Genomic DNA, 24,252 nt, shown 5'->3' on the forward strand with positions numbered 1-24,252 from the left:
ACACACAAAGGGAAATGATTCTTCGGGTGATTGTCATCTCTTCATTAGTACTCTCAAATTATTTCTTTCTACGAATAACACATCTATCATTGAATATAGGTTCAACTTCTATTTTAGTTGCAATTTCTTTTGCCTCCTTCCACAATGACAATATCTCTTTTTTAAAAGTCAACTATGTTGGAATTTCATAAGTAGGGCTGCAAATGAATTGAGTCTAGCTGAGTTTTAGGCTGCTCGGGCTCGCCTAATTCAGAGAAATGCTCGGGCTCGGCTCAGTAACTTTTGGACAAGCTTGGGTTCGAGCTCAACTTCCATTGTTAGCTTCTGAACTTGTATTAATCTCCAATCTTCATCCTCTCTTTTGCTTGCTTCGGATTTCAACCATGACCATGGATCTTGTTTTTGTCTGTGGCTTTGGTGGACCTGGGGGGTCATAGTTTCGCCCCATCAGTAGTATTATAAGAGTGAAGAGAGAGGGGGAGAGAGACGAAGAGAGAGAACTAACCTTGTTTGGAGACAGAGTTCAGCAATTTCCCAATCTTTTTCCATGGTTGCCAACTCGGTTACTGGTTGTGGCAGATGTGCAGTAAAGTTTCCATCCTTCAAGTTGATAAAAGAAACTAATCCAATGGCTGAGATGGAGTATTGAATTGGGCTAATGCGTTAGTAGGATGGCCCTATAAAGATCAAATATAGCTATTTAAATATAATATATATAGGCCTTATTAAACAAGCTTGTCCACCAGCTTTATGAACTGAGCTTAACATTATTCGAGTTCGGCTCGTTTAGTAAACGAGCTCAGGCTCGGCTCATTTACTTAACGAAACCGAACTCATAACAAGCCGAGCCCGAACTATTCATGAACAACTTAATTATAACCCTATCCATATGAAGACCTTCCATTGTGGCATTGTTATCAATATAGAGGACACTATGTTGATTAGAGGTAGAGGAGCCAAAGAAAAAGTCATACCTACTCTTAGGGTAATCTTCTCCTCTTGCCCAGCCAAAACGATGATGGCAGAGGAAGTAGGTGCCTGTCCTCACCTGATACACTAACAAATCACAAGAAGGATATGTGTGGTATGGGCTACCATTCTCTTCCTCCTCAAACACAGTATGGATCCCGAACTCCTTTAGCTCAAAAGTGCTCTTCTTCAAATACACTGAAACATTCACATCATCGCCAGCTTCCAGGAATTGATTCACAAAATTCCAATGGCTTAACCATACCATCCTGTTGCCGTCATCTGGAACGCCCATGAATGTTGGGCTGTATGTCCACTTCACATCCTTTGTCCTATTACTCACTTCAATGTAAAGCTCATTCCAATACTTAGGTCTCCAATTATCAGAATGTCCATAGACAACAAATACATTCAAGCCTTGGATCTTGATATTAGGAAATGAAGGTACCATATAACATATTAAATATTCCATGCTCTTCATGCTGAACCAGCCTGGAACTTCATTACCAGGTAGAAAAGTGCTAAATATACCCAATTCATAGAGTCCCTACAACATGGAAATCATAAATTTCAACTCTTACCAACATGAGTGAGATAGAGAGAGAGAGAGAGAGAGAGAGCTCACCTGGATGGGAACTTTTCTTTTAGTCCTCGACATATTATTCCATAGAGAGACTTCAATATTTATCAGGAATTCCATGTTGGACAAGCCCAAATTGCTGACCATTACTTCATCAAAGTTTCCAATGGGTTCTAACTTGAACAATCTTTGAACCTCAGTTAGTTTGTCACAAAAACCTATCAACAAAAACAGTGAATTCAACAGGTTTGGTAGATTTGTTATCATTTTCAATGACCTGCACTCGAGTAACACCAACCTCCTTAAACTCATTGGAAGCTCCAGAAGTAACTGGAGCTTTGGGCAGTTGTTTAGATAGAGTCTGTGGAGCATAGTGAGACACTTGATGCTCTCTGGTATGCTACAGATTAGATTTCTACTTAGATCCAAGTTCTGTAATAGGGATAGGCTGCCAAGATCCTTTGGAATAGCATCATCTGATAGGTTGCAGCCAGCAAGACTCAAGGTTGATAATGAGCGTGGTAAAGCACACATTGAAAAACTGATTGATGGACTCCTTCTTGGTCCCAATAGCCAATCCCTGAAGTGTGAACGCCATGATCTTACCGCAGTAGTAACGGAGGGTGATTGATTTATGGCAATCCTGTCTGCATGGAGCATTTTCAAAGACTCCGTCTTTCCCTTCTCTGTAGGCAACATCTCGAGCTTTAAACAACGAGATACAATGAGTATTTCAAGTGATTTTAGCAGGCTAATTTTCGATGGAAGCTTCCCAAGACTCTTGCAACCTTTTAGATTCAACAAAACTAGTCTCCCTAATTCCCCAATTCATACATGAATCTCAATCAAATTTATGCAATTTTTAAGAATCAATCTTTCAAGATTGGGGACTTGTGAGAAGTCAGGCGTATTGGTAAGACCATGAGAATGACTGAGATTGAGGCTTTTCAATGATCTGAGCAACTGTATAAAAAAATAAAAAATATTAGCATAACACACTTGAAAACCTAAGCATTTTTATCCATGCACCACACAATCGCCCATTTAGAAATTAGTTTATATGAATATTAATATTACCAAAGAAAATATAAATAGGAAAATAGTTAGTATCAGACCTTGTTTCCATTCCAAGCTTATTTCAAGCTGCTATTGCGCATGTCAAGGGCAACCAGACTCTCCAAATAAAGACCACTAGGTATACATTCTAAAGGGAACTATCGCCAACACAACCATCTTAAATTTCTAGGGAATTCTTCATAATCTCCTGTGAGCCTTGTATTATTCAGCTGAAGTAGTCTTAATCTGCGCATCCTTGAAAATGCATCAGTTTGCAAATCTACTTCATCTGATGTGGAATTCAATCTTGTTGAGGCAAAATTGATAGGGAGCCAAGAGAAGAAGCCTAGACAACGCCGCTTCAATGAATTGCTTTCGAAAAGTAATGTTGGTATGTCAAGAAAATATTCTGAATGGTGTCTTTTTGCTTTATCTTCCTTAGACACAGTCAAGTTGAGGATGAGGCCTTCAATGGAATCTGTTCCCTGATAAGAGGGCTTGAAATAGTAAGCAATACAAATAGACATCATGAGGAGCAAATTTCTTACAGTTTTTTCATTTAATACACTAAAGGCATCCTTATGATGCCACAATCTGCTTCATTTCCCAGGTTCCTTGGTTGATTCTTGGTGTATGATTTCTTTCCCCATGTCCCAAAGCAATTGATGCATGGTCAACTTGTTATTTTCATTGATAGTTATGAGACATCTATCAATGAGATTGTGAATCCCAACTTTTGAGTAGAAACCACACCCATCTAGTATTGTAGTTGTGAATTCTTTATCCTTTCTAACAAAGAAACAAGCAATGTTGAGGAATCAATTTTTGTCATGGTCATCTTGTAAAGAATCAAAACTTATTTTAAGTTTTCTTAGAATCTAACTGTCAGGAATGGCTTCCAATTTCTTTAATGTACTTTCCCACACATCTAGAGGTTTGCTAGATAGAGAAGAACCCAACACTTGAAGAGCTAAAGGAAGCCCTCCACAGTAGTGTACAATCCTTTTTGAGTGCTCCAAGTAAACTTCAATGGGAAGGTCTTGTCCAAAGGCATGCCAACAGAAGAGCTGAAATGATTCATTGCTATTTAATTCCTTAACTTTGTGCATCTTATACCGTTCATGTGCCTTCAGCAATTGCTCATGTCTAGTTTTTATGACAATTTTACTTCCCGGATAAAACCAATGTCGCATAATGAGTACTGAATTTAATTGGTCTAATTGATCCACATCATCAAGAATAACTAAAACTCTTTTACAGCAAAGAGCATCTCTAATCTTGATGATTCCTTCATCAATACTGCTAATTTTTTCTTTTCTCCCCTTTAGAAAATCGGAAAGAAGTCGTTTCTGTAAACTAACCAAACCATTGGATTATTCTGTTATTTCTCTAATATTTGCAAGGAAGCTGCTACATTCAAATCTGTCGAAATTTAGGTTATACACAGTTTTGGCGATGGTGGTCTTCCCAATTCCCCCCCATTCCACAAATTGTCACTATGCCAACATCCGTCGATCCATCTTGTATCCACGAATTAATGTCTTTTACACGAGAATCTATTCCAATTGGGTATGGACCAACACTCAAGACCGTGCGATTCAACTTGTTCCCAATCTCTTCAACAATTTTTCGAATAAAACGTGACTCTTGCCTAAAAAATGCAATGAAAATGGATAAAGTACATTTAAAATGTCATCTATTAAAATGAAACAACAAATGATGATTATGAAAGGAAAAAAAAAATTACATGGTGTTCAATTTTAGCCATTGCGACTCATATACAAGCTTATAGACTGCTAAATATTATGATAATCTCGAATTGATAAAAGTACGTAGGATATACTATGTTAAATATATATGAAAGAAGAAATACAAGAAAAAAGAAAAGAATGTTCACAAACTTCTGACTCCAATTCAAATAAGCAAGTTAATGAACAGTAATTCATGTTATTCACAATCCTAATGATATTTCCTCTCTTTAAAATTCATCTTCTTATTTTCATAATTTTTGTAACTACTAACTTTATTCTTTTGAAGTGCTTTTATTTGATTTTAAACTACTTAAAGTTTGAGTTATTGAAGCACTTTTAACTCGACCCAGCTATGCTTCTTTGGATCTTAATTCAAGTTATGTTTATAATTTATTTTATACGTATTGTGGCCTCCACATGCCTTGAGTTGTAAATAAAAATGACTAAACATGTTGTTCGTTAAACCCTTTAATGTTTGATCCATCCTTTAATTTTCCTTCTTTTTCATGCCATATATCCAAATAGAAATTTTCTTATGATCAAATCTCTATACCAGTGGTATAATACATAATTCATATAATAATTTTCTAGACTCAACATCCAATATTGGTTGTATCCGGAGTGCCCATCCATTAAGGATAGCAACTCATGACCAGCGACAGTGATATAACATTGCATTTATATAACATATGCATATTGGATAGCATGTATTTTGCTTCTACTTGAAGTCTTGAACTATTCTATCAATTTTTGAATGATGTCAAACTTTCATATATTATCAATACTTTGGCTAAAAGTGTATATATATATATATCGATAGTATTACTAGTTTAAAACATTAGCATTAAGATATACTGTGGAGATAGGATAACATTAGCATCTAATGGCATGAATAATTTGAAAGTATTAAATCAACAATATTAACAATTTAAGGAAATTACCCATCTCTAAAAACCATCCCTGCCATATCTGCAACTTCTTTCAAAGCTTCCTTCCACCTCCTTATCTTGTCCAACCCCACCTCTTTCCTTTCTTCTTTCTCTGTCTTAAATCGCTCTTCGTGTATAGCAAATACATCTGCAAAACTCCCTGTCTGCTCTCTTACATGGGATGGATCCACATTATAGAAGACGGGTATAATCATATGATTAACCGTCTTTTTGCGCTCAAGGATATTAAAGAGCTCATCAAGGCACCATCTTGAAGATGCATAACCTTTTGAGAAGATAATTATTGAAATCCTCAACTCTTGGATTGCCTTATTTAGTTCTAAGGTAATATTTTGTCCTCTCTCCAGTCCATCATCGTCCATAAATGTTCGTATTCCTGCATGTCGTAGAGCTGTATAAAGGTGATCAATAAAGGTATTTCGGGTGTCTTCACCTTTGAAACTTAAGAACGCATGATAGGAACATCGACTTGAGGCGACTTCTTGGACTCCCATAGTAGCCAACGAACAATGCTCTTAGAGATCAATGAACAAGGGATATATGTAATCTGTGCACGCACAACCAGTATTTTAGTACAGTGTCAATAAAAAAATAAACCAACAATATTATGTACTCAATATGGGCGAAGCTAGTTCAATCCCATATGCGAACCAAAGTACATAAAGAAAATGATAAAGGATTTGCTTTAATGAATTATACACGATCGAGGAAAGGGTTAAATGGAAACACATGCAAAAAAATCTAGACACAAAATGCTTCGAAGTGCCTTCACAAAGGACGTAGCATAACTCAACTCAACCAAATTTCATCTCAATTATTTGTTGTATGCTACATGAATCCCATTTCACCATTTGCTCTTTCTAGGGTTAATTATTGTTAAAAGATATAAAAAGTTGAAGAGAGAAATTAAATATGAAGAACGCAAGAATATAACTTGGTTCCAATAGGGCTTACATCCACGACACACAAACTCCAAAGGGCTACATCTCTTTTATTCCATTTTCTCTTGATTTTGTTTACAATAACCACCTATATTTATAAGTGAATTATAGAAGACTTGTAATAAAGGAATTACAAAGAAAGTCAAATATAATTATGGCAACAACTTGTTGCCCAAGTATAGCAACTTAACATTCTGTCAATGAGTGATTTAAGGGCTTAAATCACTAGTATAATTATTCTCCAACACCCCCCATCAAGTTGGTACACAGAGATTTAACTAAAGTGTCTAACCTGAAATTAAATATGAAGTTGCTAAGAGTCTGAGACGAGTAAATGTGTGAGACGAGTTGATCCGGAGATCCGAGACAAGTTGATCCAAAGCTCCGAAACGAGTTGATCCGAAAATCCGAGACGAGTTGATCCGAAGATCTAAGATAAGTAGAGTATAAAGTAAGGTATGATAAACCTGCATTGATACCATGTTAAAAGATATAAAAAGTTGAACAGAGAAATTAAACATGAAGAACACAAGAATATAACGTAGTTCCGCCACTAGAGCTTACATCCACGACACACAAAGCCTGTAATATTTCTTCTTCTTTTTTTTCTGTTGGGCCCCACAAATCACAAACTTATTACATTGTTATATCATCTTTTGTCTGATCATTTTTCTCCCAAAAAAAAAAATCGTGACCAAGCTTTCTCTCACTACTAGTACTCTATCTCTCTATATCTATATCCTTAAGGCTTTGATTTCTCTCTCATTGTTTAGAGATTTTTAGAGCCGTTTGCGGCAAAACGGAGAGCTCAGCGAGATCTTCAAGTTGATGCAAGCAATTTCATCTTTGGCCAACCATAGAATTTTCAAAAATTGGGCTTGGAATTGGGGTTTTTGTATCTAAGTGAGGTAGGGGTGCTCTAATTCATATTTTCTTTGATCTTTTGTGAGTTTTCCCCTTTAATTTGATTCTAAGCATGTTTGATTTTAGCAATTTTGCCTATGTTGTTGTGGTTGAATGTAATTAAGGTGATGGATATATTATATGTATTAATTGAACCAATGATTATGATTATATACTTGGTGGGTGAAGATATATGCTTAGTATTGACATTTTAGGTGCCCCATGATTTTTAATTGTTAAGAAAAGTGATGTTGAAATTATATAAATAAATGTTAGGATTTCCCTTAATAATGTGATCGTGATGTAGACGGAATGTATGGGATTTATTGTAAATTTTTCTTGAAAAATTGCCATGATGTTAGATATATGATGTGTATCTCTATGTGTGTTATGTGTAAATAATATATGTGTGTATGATTTATTGATTGGATATGGAAAGTATACTTTTGTGATTATGTTAATTCTTGTTTAATATGTGTAATTGTAGAAATTTTGTTGACTTAAGCATGCTATAAATTCATAAGAAAATTCTTCTTTAGTATGGAATGTTGTTAAGGTTTGATGATGTGAAAATTATGGTAAATTATGAAGCGTGACGCATTCATGCATCCATTGGGAAATAAAAAGGGGAAAAATATTTTTTTTAAACCAATGAAATTGTTTTGGGGAAAAGTTTTTGAAAAATGTTTGTGAAAACCCAGATGCCTAGGAGGCGCCTAGTGGTCCGTGGTGTTAGTGTGGTTTAGAGAGGGGACTAGGGAGAAACCCTAGTGTGGTTGAGTTAACCAGGTCGGATGCGACGCCTTGGAGGTGCCTTGTGGTGGTGGATGGTTAGCCAATCCCCTTTTCGTGACGCCTTGGAGGTGCCTTGGGTCAGATTATATTAACGGTTTGGAAGTTAAAACGGTATGGTTTCGGAAATGGGGAGTGACATTGTATGGCATGGCACATCATTGGCATACGTGGTGCATTTGGTAATTGGTTGAGATATGTATGTTTGTTGATGATACAGTGGTTTTACTTAACTCCCAAGACATGATCCCGTTCTCTTGCTTTCTATTCTCTATGTGGATTCGCGGGGTCATAAGAGGTGTGTCTTAGACACTTCCTACTGAGCGTTTAGCTCACACCATCATTTTAACATTTTTCAGGTCACGGGAAGGAAGTGGCGGATGACGTTCCTCCACAGGTTTTGAAGGGTTAGTGGATTATTTTTGACATATTTTATGGCTATGATCCCATCATTATCATTATTATTATTATTATTATTATTATTATTATTATTAATTGTATTATGTATCGACATAAGAAAGGACGGTAGTGCCCTTAGTTGACCTCGGGTTCGGATAAGGACCTGATTAGCGATTCGGACTCTCGGGTTCGGGTCATTACAAAGCCCAAAGGGCTACATCTCTTTTATTTCATTCTCTCTTGATTTTGTTTGCAATAACCACCTCTATTTATAGGTGAATTGGGGAAAACTTGTAATAAAGGAATTACAAAGAAAGTCAAATATAGTTATGGCAACAATTTGTTGCCCAAGTATAGAACTTAACATTTTGTTAAGGAGTGATTTTAGGGCTTAAATCACTTATATAATTATTTTCCAACATCCCCCGTCAAGTTATAAGTACACAGAGATTTCACTCAAGTGTCCAACTTGAAATTAAATATGAAGTTGTTAAGAATTCGAGACAAGTACATGTGTGAGACGAGTTGATTCGGAGATCCGAGACGAGACGAGTTGATCCAAAGATTCGAGACGAGTTGATTTGAAAATCTGAGACAAGTTGATGCAGAGATCTGAGAAGAGTTGATTCAAAAATCTAAGACGAGTAGAGTATAGAGTATGGTATGGTAAACCTGCTCTGATACCATGTTAAAAGATATAAAAAGTTGAACAAAGAAATTAAACATGAAGAACACAATAATATAACGTGGTTCAAACACCAGGGCTTACATTGACGACACACAAAGCCCAAAGAGCTACATCTCTTTTATTCCATTCTCTCTTGATTTTGTTTGCAATAACCACCTCTATTTATAGGTGAATTGGAGAAGACTTGTAATAAAGGAATTACACAGAAAGTCAAATATAATTATGGCAACAACTTGTTGCCCAAGTATAACAACTTAACATTCTATCAAGGAGTGATTTAAGGGCTTAAATCACTTCTACAATTATAACTTTAATAAAACTACATGAACTTGTGTTAGTTTTGTCTTCTTATAAACTTTTTATTTCTTAATTAACATTCTCCCCATGGTAGGTTGTGAAGTCCTTGGTTTTGTGGGAATTGTTCCGAGAGGTTATGACCGATGCGACGTGAGGCGTGACTGTGATACCCCCGGATTTCCGAATGCGGGTTGGCCAGGCCCATACCCGAATACCGAGGATATCAAAACAAATTGATAATAAACGAACACAGAGTACAAAAGAATAAAGAAGAATAAATAAAATGCTGACAAAAAACTAAAATGATAATCTAATAATAAACCTCAGAATATATTTCCATTAATTAATAAACTCTTCTGATACAACTGATCCTCCAAAATACAACTCGGGAATCCATACTGTGTGGATCCCTAGAAAATCCAAACTAAACAAATGACAGCAATAACTGTCTAAATCAAGAAACTGAATCATAAAGGAACTCCTATGTAACATCGGAAGACTGAAGTAGACTGATCCCCCCTCAGCACGAACAACCTCTACTCCTGACGAACACCTGAAAATAATGGTAGGTCAGGCCCACAAATAAGTTCTACTCTACTACAGTCCAAGCAGAGATCCGATACACGTATACATCCTAGTCAATCCAACAGTAACTAGTAGTCCGTATATATATATATATACACACTAAAGGAACCTCACTAGACTATAGGGTTGTCTCAACCTGAATAGTAGGCAACATGCAAAACGCACATATAGTGGGCATGAGTACCTAGACCTACCAGGGTACACAACTACATTATATCTAGCTACACATCCCTGGCGATATACGCACCCTAACCACTGATCCTGAGACTCAAGCTCATATCATGGCACCATACTTATATATATATAATCTAGTAACCATCCTATTCAGTATAAATTAATCCTCCATAAGTCATTCAACTTGTTCAGCTGACCTAACTTGAATATAAGTAGGACTTAACATTTTAGTTAATCCATTCCCTTATATAATAAATTAATCCTCCATAAGTCATTCAACTTGTTCAGCTGACCTGACTTGAATATAAGTAGGACTTAACATTTTAGTTAATCTATTCCCTTTTATAAAATAGGTAGGACTTAACTGATAAGTTAATCCGTCTCTAGAATGCCACCGTCCCATACCGGTGCATTAAACCACACAATCCAACAATTAATGTAACGATTAAGGAAATACATCAAACAATCTAGAAATAACTATGATAATATGATATCAAGTTATCGCAAAATAGGAATGACTTATTATTTATTTAAGTTTCCTATATCATATGTCCTACATAAACTGATTCTTATACATGTGATGATATTTTATTATACCGTTAAATAACCATTCTCCATATCCAATTCATCCTACACATTTAATCTCAATTGCTAAAACATATTAAAAGATTAAATTCATTCGTTTGTTTAAAACATTCGAATAGCAAGCATCATTATGATTGAGTATATTTAAATTTATTTAAACCCAAACCTAGTTCCTATTTAATGTTCAGGAATCCTAGGCATGTTTCTACGTTCCATCATTCCACAGATATGAAAAATACATAATTTAAACATGTAAAAATTCACACCGGAAATCAAATCAAAATCATGCATTTATCAATTCATAACACAAGAACAGATATGAATAAAATTCATAAAACCTATGTTCTAATCCAATTAAACATGCATAATTATTTAATTTTATGTGTTTAATAAATCCTGGAATTTCCTAGGCATGTACAGAAACACGAATCAAAGGGAAAGAGATAGAAGAAAAACTTACCTTAAACTTTCGGATCGAAAGTTAAACTTCTTCTTCCTTAATCTTCTCTCTACATGGTTTTTCTCCTCCTTCCTTCTCTAACTCTCTCTCTCTCTAGCATATATCACGTGAATATTTCTAACCCCATTTTACAACCTATAACTATATATTTATACGCTAAATAAAATAACCCTAACCCTTTTCCCAATCCAAGTCAACTTAAAAAAAATAAAAAATAAAATATTAAAAAGGTAAGTAAAATATGTTACGTATATAATTTATGTATATCTTTATTAAATAAATAAATTATACACATTCCATTATTTATTAATGGATTATCCAATATTATTAAGTTACCATAATATTATAAAGTAACTTAAAACATAATACGTATCAAATCTATGTATATTTTTATTATTTAAATATAAAACATATACGTCAGATAAAATATTACTACCCAGGTTACCATAAAAGTAATTAATAAATTACTTTCCCTTTTATATATATTAAAAAGGTAAGTAAAATATGTTACGTATATAATTTATGTATATTTTTATTAAATAAATAAATTATACACATCCCATTATTTATTAATGGATTATCCAATAATACTTAAGTTATCATAATATTATAAAGTAACTTAAAACATAATACGTATCAAATTTATGTATATTTTTATTATTTAAATATAAAACATATACATCAGATTAAATATTACTACCCAAGTTACCATAAAAGTAATTAATAAATTACTTTCCCTTTTATATATATTAAAAAGGTAAGTAAAATATGTTACGTATATAATTTATGTATATCTTTATTAAATAAATAAATTATACGCATCCTATTATTTATTATTGGATTATCCAATAATACTTAAGTTACCATAATATTATAAAGTAACTTAAAACATAACACGTATCAAATCTATGTATATTTTTATTATTTAAATATAAAACATATATATCAGATTAAATATTACTACCTAAGTTACCATAAAAGTAATTAATATATTATTTTCCCTTTTGTATATGTATATAATATATATCTATATATATACATGCACAACTATCCATGGACAATAATTCATACACATTCAACCTCATATCCAAGTAGTCCATGGGACCCAATTAGTTGGCCAATTACTACTAACCATAACCATAAAAGAAAAATAAAATAAAATAATAAAAGAAAAGAAAACATTTAATTTACAATTAATCAAAACACCATTTAAGCACATAATCTAATTAAACAATTAACACATCGACAAATACAAATAATACATAGACACATAATCAAATAATCAAGTAATACCTAATTCAATTAAACACATAAGCAATTGGTCAAATAATCAATTAAATAATTAAAAATACAATTAAAACAAATAAATAAATACCGAGACTATCCTTTTAAAATTAGGGGTATTACAGTGACTTGTTTACCGGTGTGTACGTTTTCTTAGGATCTTGGAGCTAGTAGTAGTATCTAATAGCTGTGATTTGATTTGTGCGTTGAGAATGGTTAGACCCTGTGTTATGAACCGTATGTCTGGAGTTAGACGTAGGAATCGATGTATGTGTATGCTTGAGGATTAGACCTGAAAACAAGAACGATGTTGGTGTTGAGGTCAGATCGACGACGAGAATGGCCTGGCTAACCATTTCTTTGAGTCATTCTTTCCTTGACATGATATCGGGTCAAAGGTCAATGGTTATTTATATGTGAATGGGAAGGTGATGTTTTGTCTGGAAGTGAGTTTCATGTGGAATGGCATTGTGGATCGTGTCTGTGAGTGTACTAGTAGTTCTTTCTTATATTTTGACTGGTATGTCGTGTTGTTCAGTCGTGGAACCGGTAGTTGATTGTGTAGCTATGACATAGCTAATGATGACGATGAAAATCGGGAACGGTGTTGTGAGTATCTCTGGATTTGCGATTCAAGCTTGTGAGCAAGTTTTATCAGAGATTTTGTATCTACTTTCTTGTTAGCATTTGGGGTTACTAGCGACCTTGAGGCGAGTAACTTCCTAAACTGTTTTGTGTGAATCTATGCACTTCACAGATTGTGTTGCATCACTAGTTAGAATTTCCATGGCAAGTTGTGTGGGCGTGGGAGACATGACGCCTTTTCCTTTTAAGGTGGGTAGATTTTGAGGACGAAATCTTTTTAAGGAGGGTAGGTTGTGATGTTTCACAAGTATTCCATTTTCCAGCATTTATTAACTATTTTAATTATTATTTATCATTTGTGTAAGGGCAGAATTGGTATTTGATATATAAATGGTATTATTGTGAATTAGTGGCATTGAAAGGGTATTATAGGCTTTCCTTGGTCTAACCTTTGACTAAACCTTTGTGTGGCACTAATACAACCATGTGGGAGATTTTTTTTATATTGCTTGACTAACCCATTCGGCAGCAGCTTCTTTTTTCTTCTTCCTCATTTTCTCTCTCTTTAAACTCATTTTATTCCTCCATTGTTGCTCTTTTAGAGCTTGATTTTGATGACTTTCTAAAGGGATTTTGGGGCTGCCATGGGAATGAAAAATATTCTTTAAAGAGAGGGCTTTCCATTGATGTAATCATAAACCCCATTTCTTCCATGCTGAATTTTGAAATCTCTCTTTGAAGTAGGGATTAGTTGGTGCTTTAAGAGAGGGTTTTGCTCCTCTCTTTTTCTCTCCTTTGGTGGTTCTTGGGTGACATTTGGTGAACCTTGGACCTTCAAATTGGGGGCTATTTTGTGGAGATTTGCTAGGTTTGAGGTAGGGGTTTCCTAAAGCCTACAACCTTTGTTTTTTGGTGAATTAATTCTTTAAATTTGAACTACCAACTTGTATAGAATTTAGCGTTTATTCCAAGCATGTTTTGTGAAGTTTCAAATCTGAAATTCGTAGCTCCAATAATAGTGTGTGATATGTATTTAGAAACTAAGATAGTGAGCTCCCCTAAATGTTAATTTTGTTGTGTACATAAAAACTGAAACTCTAATAATTAGCATGATTGTGTTTTGTTGTTTTACAAAACTAAAATTTCTATGCTTGAACGACCTCAATTGTGGGACTATTTTGAAGTAAGTATTGTTGTTGTTGGTGGTGTGCAAAAACTGAAAATCTTAGCTCCTATGATGGTGGGTATTATGTACTTAGAAACTGTATTCAAGCTCCCCTAAATGTTGATTATGTTTGTGCACATAAACTGAAATTTTAGTAATTAATTTGATTGGGTTGTTGCTGATTTACAAAAAAAAAAAAAAAAAAAAAAAAACTGAAATTTTATTTTGAACTTACCTCATATGTGGGGCTGTTCTGTTGTAAGGATTATAGTTGACGGTGTTGCTCAAAAACTGAGTTTTGTAGCTTCCTTAATGGTGCATAGTTGGTGCTTAGAAACTAAAATATAAGCTTTCTAAATGCCGATTGTGTTGTGTGTATAAAAATAGTAAAGTTAGTAATGTTCATAGATATGTTTTTTTTGTGTTTGCAAGCTGAAATTTATATGTTTAAATTGCCTCATTTATGGACCTGTTTTGTTACAAGCTTGTTATTGTCATTGTTGTTGTTCAAATTCTGAATTGGTGCCTGAACTTTACAGCATGAATGATTATATTATTGTGGTATCAAAACTGCCATATTGATTTGCCATTAAGCATAATTTCATAACCTAAAATTTGATGTGAAGATGCTATGACATTATGAGATTTTGAAGTGTGTCATTCATGCATCACACTGGGTACTACATGGGGCAAAAATCATATTTTTTTTTTTTTTTAGGAGGAGATTGCATTTTTTTTAAAAATGAAAGTAATAACTAAAATTTTGGGGATTTCATTTGCAAGATTGCATTATGTGATGGTCATTACTTCCTGAACAAGTATGAACCCCTTTCCTTATTGCTATTCTTTGTTTGGATTCACGGAAGCATTAAGGAGTGCGTTTTAGGCATCTTCTACTGAGCCGTTGTGCTCACTCCTTACTAATATTTTTTAGGACATGGAAAGGAAGTGGCTAAAAACATTCCCCATAGGCTTAGATAGGATTTGACGGATTTTCTTTTGTAAATTTTTTGTTGTATATACAACTCTTGTAAAACTTTAAACTTGTTTTGTATCTCTTTTGTAAACTTATGTTCACGGACTGTGGTCGGATGTAATGTATCATGTAAATGGACTTTTGGTTTTTCGTCTATGTGTGTGATCATGATATTACCATTATAGATGCATGTGGTGACTATTGTGGGATAGGGTTAGCCTTTAATATGGCTCACAAATGAGTTCGGAAGTTACAGGACTTTAGAAACTTAGAATCCGTATTTCAGTTTTCAGATTTGGTATGACGTGTTTCCTTGTAGTTTAGAGTTGGTAATGACTGTAGTGACAGTAGATGACCTCAGATTCGAGTAAGGACCTGGATATGGTTTGAACCCCTGGGTTCGGGTCGTTACAATAAACTTAAAATATTGACTAATGAGTGAGTGTTCAATTGTAAAAGGCTTACCTGTAATTAGAAAAATATCCCAAAAATGAATTAATCAGTCCACGAAAAGATTGATTTTGTTATGGTCACTAATGAAGAGAGAGAGACGAGAGAATCAAAAGGGTGGAACAAGAAAGAAGGGAAAGTGTGAGGAAAAGGAAAGGAAAGAACCATTGGTGGCAACCAAACATTGAACTTTCAACTCAACCCCAGTGGACCATTGACTAATCCGTCAATTTGAAATGCATAATCCAATGCAAAACGAAGAATTATGAAGAGTGGTGAACCTGTATAGAATGAGCTCAGGTCTAAATCTCGTATTAAATATTCGTTATAATAAATTCTTTGAGTTTTTAGGTTTTGTGGTGGTTTTGAGTGAGGGCCACAATTTAGCAATCTACCAGAAGGTTGGTTTTTTTTTTTTTTTTAGAAGCTACACTGATGACTATGTAAGTTCTATTGGAATCTTTGGAATAATAAATGAATGAATTAATATAAAAAAAAGTTGCAATACCAAGTTCAACTTAATATTAATGTAACGGCCCGAATCCTAGTGACCCAACCCAACCCAAATCGCGAGTTCAAAATACAGAAGCTAAAACCCATACTAGCCCATATGGATAATATGACCATGAAAGGTGACCCAATGAAGTTCATTGAGTCATACTAGACACTAGAAACATTCTATAAGATCATAATCACCAAGGCTTTGTTTGGTTAAGAAGAAACAGCTAGAAAAGAAAGGAAATAAAAAAAATTAAAATTTTTTTAAAGTTTGGATAGATAGATAGAGAATCGTAATGGAAAATTTAGTTTCCAGTTTTGAGTTTTTTCCCCCAAAATTTTTCCCTCAAAAAACACTCGAAAATTTTATTTTCGGGTGAAAGAATCCCCTATTTATTTGCCGTTCCAATTTTACCCATAACTTAATCATTGCAAAGTTCTCTCCAAAGGTAAGTTCTCTCTCAACATTTCTCTGGCAACGCAAATTATACATTTAATACAGAATATAAATGATAATTTATGTAAAATTGCTCCTTCTAAATAGATTTTTTTTTTTTAATTATCTGTTCTATATTGCAATTCTAGCCGCTCATAATCCCAAATCATACTTAAAATAATGAGTTTAATAGTCTTAGATCACTATTACATCTATAGTTTCAAAATTTTTGATAATCAAGGACGCTATTTTAACGATTTTTTCATTCCAAATATATACACAGTATCAATATATATTATCCAATATATATAAGAGACAACACATAATATATATATATATATATATCATACTATACTATGTGTTGTCTCTTCGTGCTTTTTCCTTTCAATTTGTAAAGAGCATCCACCTGTACCTGTAGATCACTAATATATATATATACACACACACTCATACACCTCTCTCTTTCTATTTAAATTTTGATGGAAAAACTTTGTTCCACGAATGTTTTATTGAAAGACAAACAAAAAAAAAAAGACCATATTGAACTTTTAATTTGGTATATTAATACAAATCATAAGGTATGGACATGTATGTATATATATAGTTATATGGTGAAATATTTGATTTTTCTCTCAAAGGGTAGTTTTGGTATGTATAATTCTTTTCATTTTCATACTATCCAAACCAACAAACTAATATTTTTCTACAATTTTCTTGATAAATTTTTCATACTAACTAAATGCATGCTAGAAAATCTCTTTTCTTTTCATTCACTTCACTTCTCATTCACTTTCTACATTTTTTTTTTTTTAACGTATTTTCATCTAACCAAACGAAGCCCAAAGGAATGATTTTCTCACAAGTGGGCTTTCTCGACTCCAAAAATCTTATGACCATGCCTCACTTAAACAGTCATAACTCTTGGTACGATTGATATTTTCTAATGAGAATTGTACCATTAGAAAGGTTACTTCGAGCTCATCAAATTGAACACAAAATTCACCTAATTTGAATTTAAAATGAGGGAGATACGGCTATTTGAACTAAACATGTCAAAATGAGAAAGTGTCCAGAAAATGCAACCAATTCAATTCGAAATGCAACCGGTTCCAATTTTGCACAAGTGGGCTTTCCCGACTCCAAAAATCTTATGACCATGCCTCACTTAAACAGTCATAACTCTTCGTACGATTGATATTTTCTAATGAGAATTGTACCATTAGAAAGGTTACTTCGAGCTCATCAAATTGAACACAAAATTCACCTAATTTGAATTTAAAATGAGGGAGATACGGCTATTTGAACTAAACATGTCAAAATGAGAAAGTGTCCAGAAAATGCAACCAATTCAATTCGAAATGCAACCGGTTCCAATTTTGCACAAGTGGGCTTTCCCGACTCCAAAAATCTTATGACCATGCCTCACTTAAACAGTCATAACTCTTCGTACGATTGATATTTTCTAATGAGAATTGTACCATTAGAAAGGTTACTTCGAGCTCATCAAATTGAACACAAAATTCACCTAATTTGAATTTAAAATGAGGGAGATACGGCTATTTGAACTAAACATGTCAAAATGAGAAAGTGTCCAGAAAATGCAACCAATTCAATTCGAAATGTAACCGGTTCCAATTTTGCTGAGAGTAAAAATTAAACCTGAAACCAGTCCAAACCCGCCCTTTCTCAATCCCAAACATGGACTAACCCTAATAAGTCATGAAATGGACAAATGAATGAGTATGAATTAAACGTAAATGGACATCAATAGTATGCATAAGTCATGAACATGAAGGTACCAACTTTGGAGTGCAATTAAAGAGAAGTGCCATACATTTCAATAGAAATGGCCTTCAGGCCTCATTACGGCTATTGTCCAAGTTAAAATACACATTATGAGAAAGATTACATTGCCCCAAAGGTATACATCGAGTCACATTATAAATTCCAAATAAGCTATACACATAGCATGTCAAAACATAATATCAAGCTTCCAAAAGCTCCATCAAAGCACCATCCGGACTAAGGAAGAGGGGGATCCTCAAAGGCAATGCCTTTCCTGAAAAAGAGTAAATAAACGGGGAGTGAGCAAATAATGCTTAGTAGGGACTATGCTAGGTAAATAAACTACGTTCCTTTGGCCTCATAGACACAACATGGGTTATATATAATACATAGAACATGCTCCCTAACATCAAGTCCATGTGAAAACCTAGAGGGATCATTCTAAAAGTAGCAAGAAACATAAATGCACCCATTTCATTCCAAGTAAACAAATACAAAGAAAATGAAAAGTAAATCAAATCCCAAGTCACAACTACACATGGATGTCAACTAGTAAATAAAGATTCGAAATCAACAAATGGGTTAATTCGGAACACACCAACACCCCTGAACAGACCTACTGCATGCACTGGAAAAAGAATAGTTATTTTCGGGCTGCTAATTTATATTGCTTAGTTGTTTTTCTTTTTCAATTTTATTTATTTATTTATTTATTGAATTGAATGGCGGTTGAGTTTAATTCAACAATAGAAGGATGTTCCAGACTTTGAGCAGAAGCTATGTTTAGGTTTTAGCAGCCCTTCTTTTGTGTGATTGCGCTGAAAATTATGAAACTACTATTGACTTGAAGGAGGATCCTGATGGCATTCTAAAGTGAAAAGATGGAAGATATTCAAGTTTTCGCTCTCACATTTGTATCAATATTATAAGGTGAAAGGGAAATTAGCAAAATATTAGCTGCTTTTTCAGAGAAGTTTCTATTACCTCTGGGAGATGATGGCATAACATTTCATTAGTTCTTTTTATTGTACATTTGCTCAAATAGTAATTTTTTTGGTGAAATGATACTTCAAGTTAGAAATAGGTTTTAACACTTCAAGGCCAGTGGATATGTATTGCTTTGTGTTATAGATTTATTTAGTGGTTTTTCTATATGTATTGCTTTGTGTTTGAGTTTTTTATCTGGTATTCTATATGTGTTGCTTTGTGATTTGAGTTTTTTTTTTTTTTTTTTTTCTGGTATTTCTTTCTTTTTTATATTGCATTTACACTTTCAAACTTATGGGTTCTAAATTATTTCTTGTTGCATAAAGAGCATAAACAAGTGTAAAGCATTCATGGAACACCTTTGATAGCTTAGACACCAGATCAACAACAGGAAGGCAGTAAAAAATACTTACTGCATCAGAATTTACGACTCCTAGAATGCTGCTTCCTTGAGACAAAGCTCTGAGCTTGCAGACCTTCCAGGACAATAGCTGTGTAGTTTTACAACTCCTAGAATGCTTCCTTTAAACTGAAAAATGAAATAAAAAGATTAAAATGGTATGATTTATAATCCTTTAGATTCTGGAGTTAACATAGCATATGAAGCCTCCCTAAAAATAGTAGTTCCCCCATGCCAGTGACAGAAAATTAAATATAAAAGGAAAAACCTACCAAAATTAAACCCCAAAATACATACTGAATTATAAAATACCCATTTCTTTAGGGGCAATTACTTTGTAATATCATTGCTGCAGTTAAAGACTTCTTTATCTCTGGGAGGTTGCTATCTGAACTTAATTGCTCCTACATTGCATTAGTCCCTAAAGTTCCCAACCCCTCCACAGTTAATGACTTCAGGCCTATTTCATGTTGTAATTTACTCTATAAGTGCATTTCCAAGCTGATCTCCATTAAGCTAAGTGGTGTCCTCCCATTGCTCATTAGTCCATCCCAAAATGCATTCATTAAGGATAGAAAAATCAGTGATAACATCTTGATTGCACATGAACTCTTGAATGGTTACCACAAAGCCTCACATACTCCATCCTGTTCACTCAAAATTGACTTGAAAAAAGCCTTTGACTCATTGCATTGGCAATTTATCTTGGATACCCTGCACCTCTTTGGCTTCCCAAACCAATTTGTGCATTGGATTGAGCAGTGTCTCACCACACCCTCTTACTCCATCTCACTCAATGGTGAGCTGTTTGACTTCTTCAAGGGCAAAAGGGGTATCAGGCAAGGGGATCCAATTTCCCCTTTATTGTTTGTTCTAGCAATGGAGGTTCTGTCATTGGCTTTAAACAAGAATATTTCACAAAACCCAAGTTTCAGGTTCCACTGGAGATGTAGTAAGCTGGGAATTTCCCACTTAGCCTACTTTTCTCGTATGGTAACCTGGCTTCTGTAGAAGTTTTGTTTTCAGCCCTAAATGAGTTTTTGAACTTCTCTGGGCTTGCAATTAATTGCTCTAAATGTCATGTATTTTTTGCTGGGGTGGACTCACACACTAGAAGTAGTATAATGTCTCTTCTACAGTTTGAGGCTGGAATCCTACCAATTAAGTATCTTGGTTTGCCTCTCTCATCTTCTGCCATCAATGCAAATGATTGCCAAACTCTGGTGCAAAGAATTACCAAAAGAATTAGCATGTGGACCTCAAGATTCCTATCATACGCAGGTAGAGCAGTGTTGATCAAATCTATCCTGTGCTCTATTCAGGCCTACTGGACTCAAGGCTTCATCCTTCCAATGAAGGTCATTGATCAAATCAATCAAATTATTAGGAGCTTCTACTGGTCTGGTGTGGAACTTAAGAAGGGAGGGGCCAAGGTTGCTTGGTCAGCCATTTGTAGACCTAAGGCCAATGGTGGTTTAGGTTTTCCTCGCTTGGAGTTGTCTAATAGAATTTCAAGTCTTAAACACATTTGGAGGTTATGTAGCATGAAAGATTCTCTTTGGGGTTCTTGGGTTCGTAGATATCTCATTAAGTCCAAATGTTTTTGGTCTGTCAAAGCTACAACACTTAGTTCTGGTTTTTGGAGAAGGCTACTCAAGTTGAGGGGAATGGCAAGGGGTCTGCTTAGGCATAAAGTTGGCTCAGGGGTTTGCACAAGCTTATGGTTGGACTACTGGCTCCCAAATGGTCCTATTTCTTCTCAAATTGGTCTTTCTGAGTTGGAAATTCTTCAACTTGACTATCAAGTCAAAGTTGATAGCCTAATTTCCAATTTTCAGTGGACAATTCCTTCATCTCTGCAGCAGAACCACTTCTTTCAGTCACAGCATTTCCTATCACAGCTTCATAGCCTTCCAGATCCCACACCAACTCAAGATGTAATTCAGTGGTTACCAAGTGCACCAAGGGATTACTCCCACAGACTTACCATGGATTACTTCACACCCCCATCACTGTTATTTTCATGGTCTCATCTCATCTGGTTCAAGCATCACATTCCAAAGCATGGCCACATTGCTTGGTTAGCTCTCAGACACAGACTATATACATTAGACTCTAAACCTATGAGACACAAGCACAAAACCAATGCCTGCTACCTCTGTCTTGCTGGATGGGAGTCTTTGGATCATCTATTCTTTCAGTGTAAATTCAGCAGAGTTATTTTGGAGTTCATACAACATGCTGCTGGCTTCTACATCCTACCAAACAACTGGACTGAACTCATAACATGGTGTGCTAACTCCTGGACTCAAAAGGGATTTCTTACTCACAAGTTACTTCTCTCAGCTGCTATCTACTTCATTTGGCTAGAAAGGAATGCAAGGGCATTTAGGAACAAGTCTTCTACTCCTCATCTTCTCATCAAGTCAATTAAGAGCTGTGTGAGAGCTAGACTTGCTTCTATCAAATTGAATAATGGTGCTGACTTGAGAAAGTTTACTTCATGGAGAGACCTGCAGAAGCTATTCTCAGAAGGGTGTGAGTTTGCCCACAGGCAACCTTGTTTTCTCCTTTGAAGTTCTACATTAGGAAGTCTACATTGCTGCAGTTCTACAGTGCTGAAGTCTTCCTTGAACACATTGTTGGCTTGCTCAGATTTCGCTGTCGGTTCATTTTGTTCATTTTGATAGTTTCTGTTGTGGTGTCAGTTTGTTGTGTTAATTCTGTGGTGTTGTGTCAAGATAGGACCACTTTGTTTTAATTGCTGTATTTTGTTCTTGTGTGTTGGCTTGGTGTCCTGTCCATCTTCATGAACTTTTTGGACTTCTGTACAAAAAAAATTCTTATTTTATACAAAGCTTACCCATTCAACAAAAAAAAAAGAAAAAAAAATTACTTTGTGAATAGTGAAAACTCAATATGCCAAACATGAGAACTCCAACTTTTGAGTCCAGTGGCAACGACTTCATCAAACCATGCACTATTCCTCAACCTAGACAACGTCATAGTTGTGATTTGTATGAGAAGTAAACAAGAACAATCAAGAGAACTTTCATTCAGTAACATGTCATATCAAAATGATAGGAAAAAGGAGCAAATATCATTGAACTAAAATTATAATGTAAACCCAAAGTTGGAGCGTCATTTGTGCCATCCCCTGTGACCATGATGCGAATTTTTTCAACCCGGTGGTCCATCCTCTCATCCGGAGTATAGTCTCAACATTGTACGCCTTCCACGACTTCACTGTCATGTATGCACTAACAGGTTAATCGAACATTGAGGGAATAGACTAGGATATAGACCCAATATAGTAATCTGAGTCATTACTAGTGCAATTTCTTATGGTCATTTACCTTGAAGTAGAAAATACATTCATAAACAAAAATTTACTCGGCCGCATGGAATTGGAGAGTCGGAATTGGAATTGGAATTGGAATTGGAATTGGAATTGGAAAAAAGTTTAATTCAAAATTACAAAAAATTAAACTAAAACCCCATACTTGATGCTCTCAATTAAAGAAGAAAAACAATACAAACATAAATAAATAATATACAATTAGATCCAAAACACAATAGAATATTATTTTTTAAAAAAAACACACACATAAGTTCAAGTTGTGTTGCCACTTGCCACCAACAATATGACATGTGTATGAGTTGTGCAGCGGAAGATTATTTGCATAGAAAGTTTTGTATTTTGAAAACAGATCTGTGTCTTTCTAACTTTACTTATTTTAGCAATTAATCAATTAATATCATACAAGATAAAATAAAGTAAAGTAATAGAGTAAGAGATGACACCAAGATTTTTAGCGAGGAAACCCTAATTGGTAAAATAGACCAACTGTTTGCGTAGGAAAAACCTCGTGGATGTGCAGTCCAAAGTAAATCGATCCACTATGTTTGAAACAAAGTAAAATGAACTTTGACTCAGGCTCACACCCTATCATTCTACAAAACACCAATAGCTGACAATCCTCTGGCTTTGATACGTCCCGTCCAACAGCACTTGACCTTAGGCTTACTCTTGATCTCTATAGAAGAATTGTTGGTTGATCAAACAACACTCCTCGAATGCTTTGACCCTTTCAAAGTGTGATCGCTTCACCTCTGTTCTTCAATATCTGGATTTGTAGAAGAATTAGATCTGCTTTTCTGATCGTTGTAGATGCAAGACTTTGATCACGATCAGGATTTGAACAACACTCTAAACTTACTTGTGTTTATGTGTGTGTTCTAGAAAGAATGACAGAAAAATCAACTTTGATTTTCTGCAAAAATATCTCTCTAAGGCTTTTAAGAAATCTGAAGTTTAGTGCAAAAGCCGTATCAACCTAGATGTAAATTGAGGTTTATATAGAATTTTCAAAGACCTAAATATGCATAGGAAAAGGTAATTTTCATCTATAAGACTTTTAGTAGTATTCCAAACCAAATAGGAAGTTTGAACAGAACAAGAAACTTGAAATCCTAAATTGTATCAGCAGTAAGTATCGGTAGCCACCTTTGGTATCAGTTCCCAAAGGACAGAAGGTTTTCTTCGAAGCTATGGT

At 34.6% G+C, this 24,252-nt stretch overlaps 1 pseudogene; it reads right to left on the reverse strand.

Moving 5' to 3' along the window:
• Window positions 1-3,406: 3,406 nt before the first annotated feature.
• On the reverse strand, window positions 3,407-5,800 carry LOC132301697 (disease resistance protein RUN1-like; annotated as a pseudogene).
• Window positions 5,801-24,252: the final 18,452 nt, after the last annotated feature.

Source organism: Cornus florida, unplaced genomic scaffold (genome assembly GCF_030987335.1).
Source record: "Cornus florida cultivar Cherokee Brave unplaced genomic scaffold, ASM3098733v1 CherokeeBrave_3.0.0_Hap2_Chr03, whole genome shotgun sequence".
Classification (NCBI taxonomy): Eukaryota; Viridiplantae; Streptophyta; class Magnoliopsida; order Cornales; family Cornaceae; genus Cornus; species Cornus florida.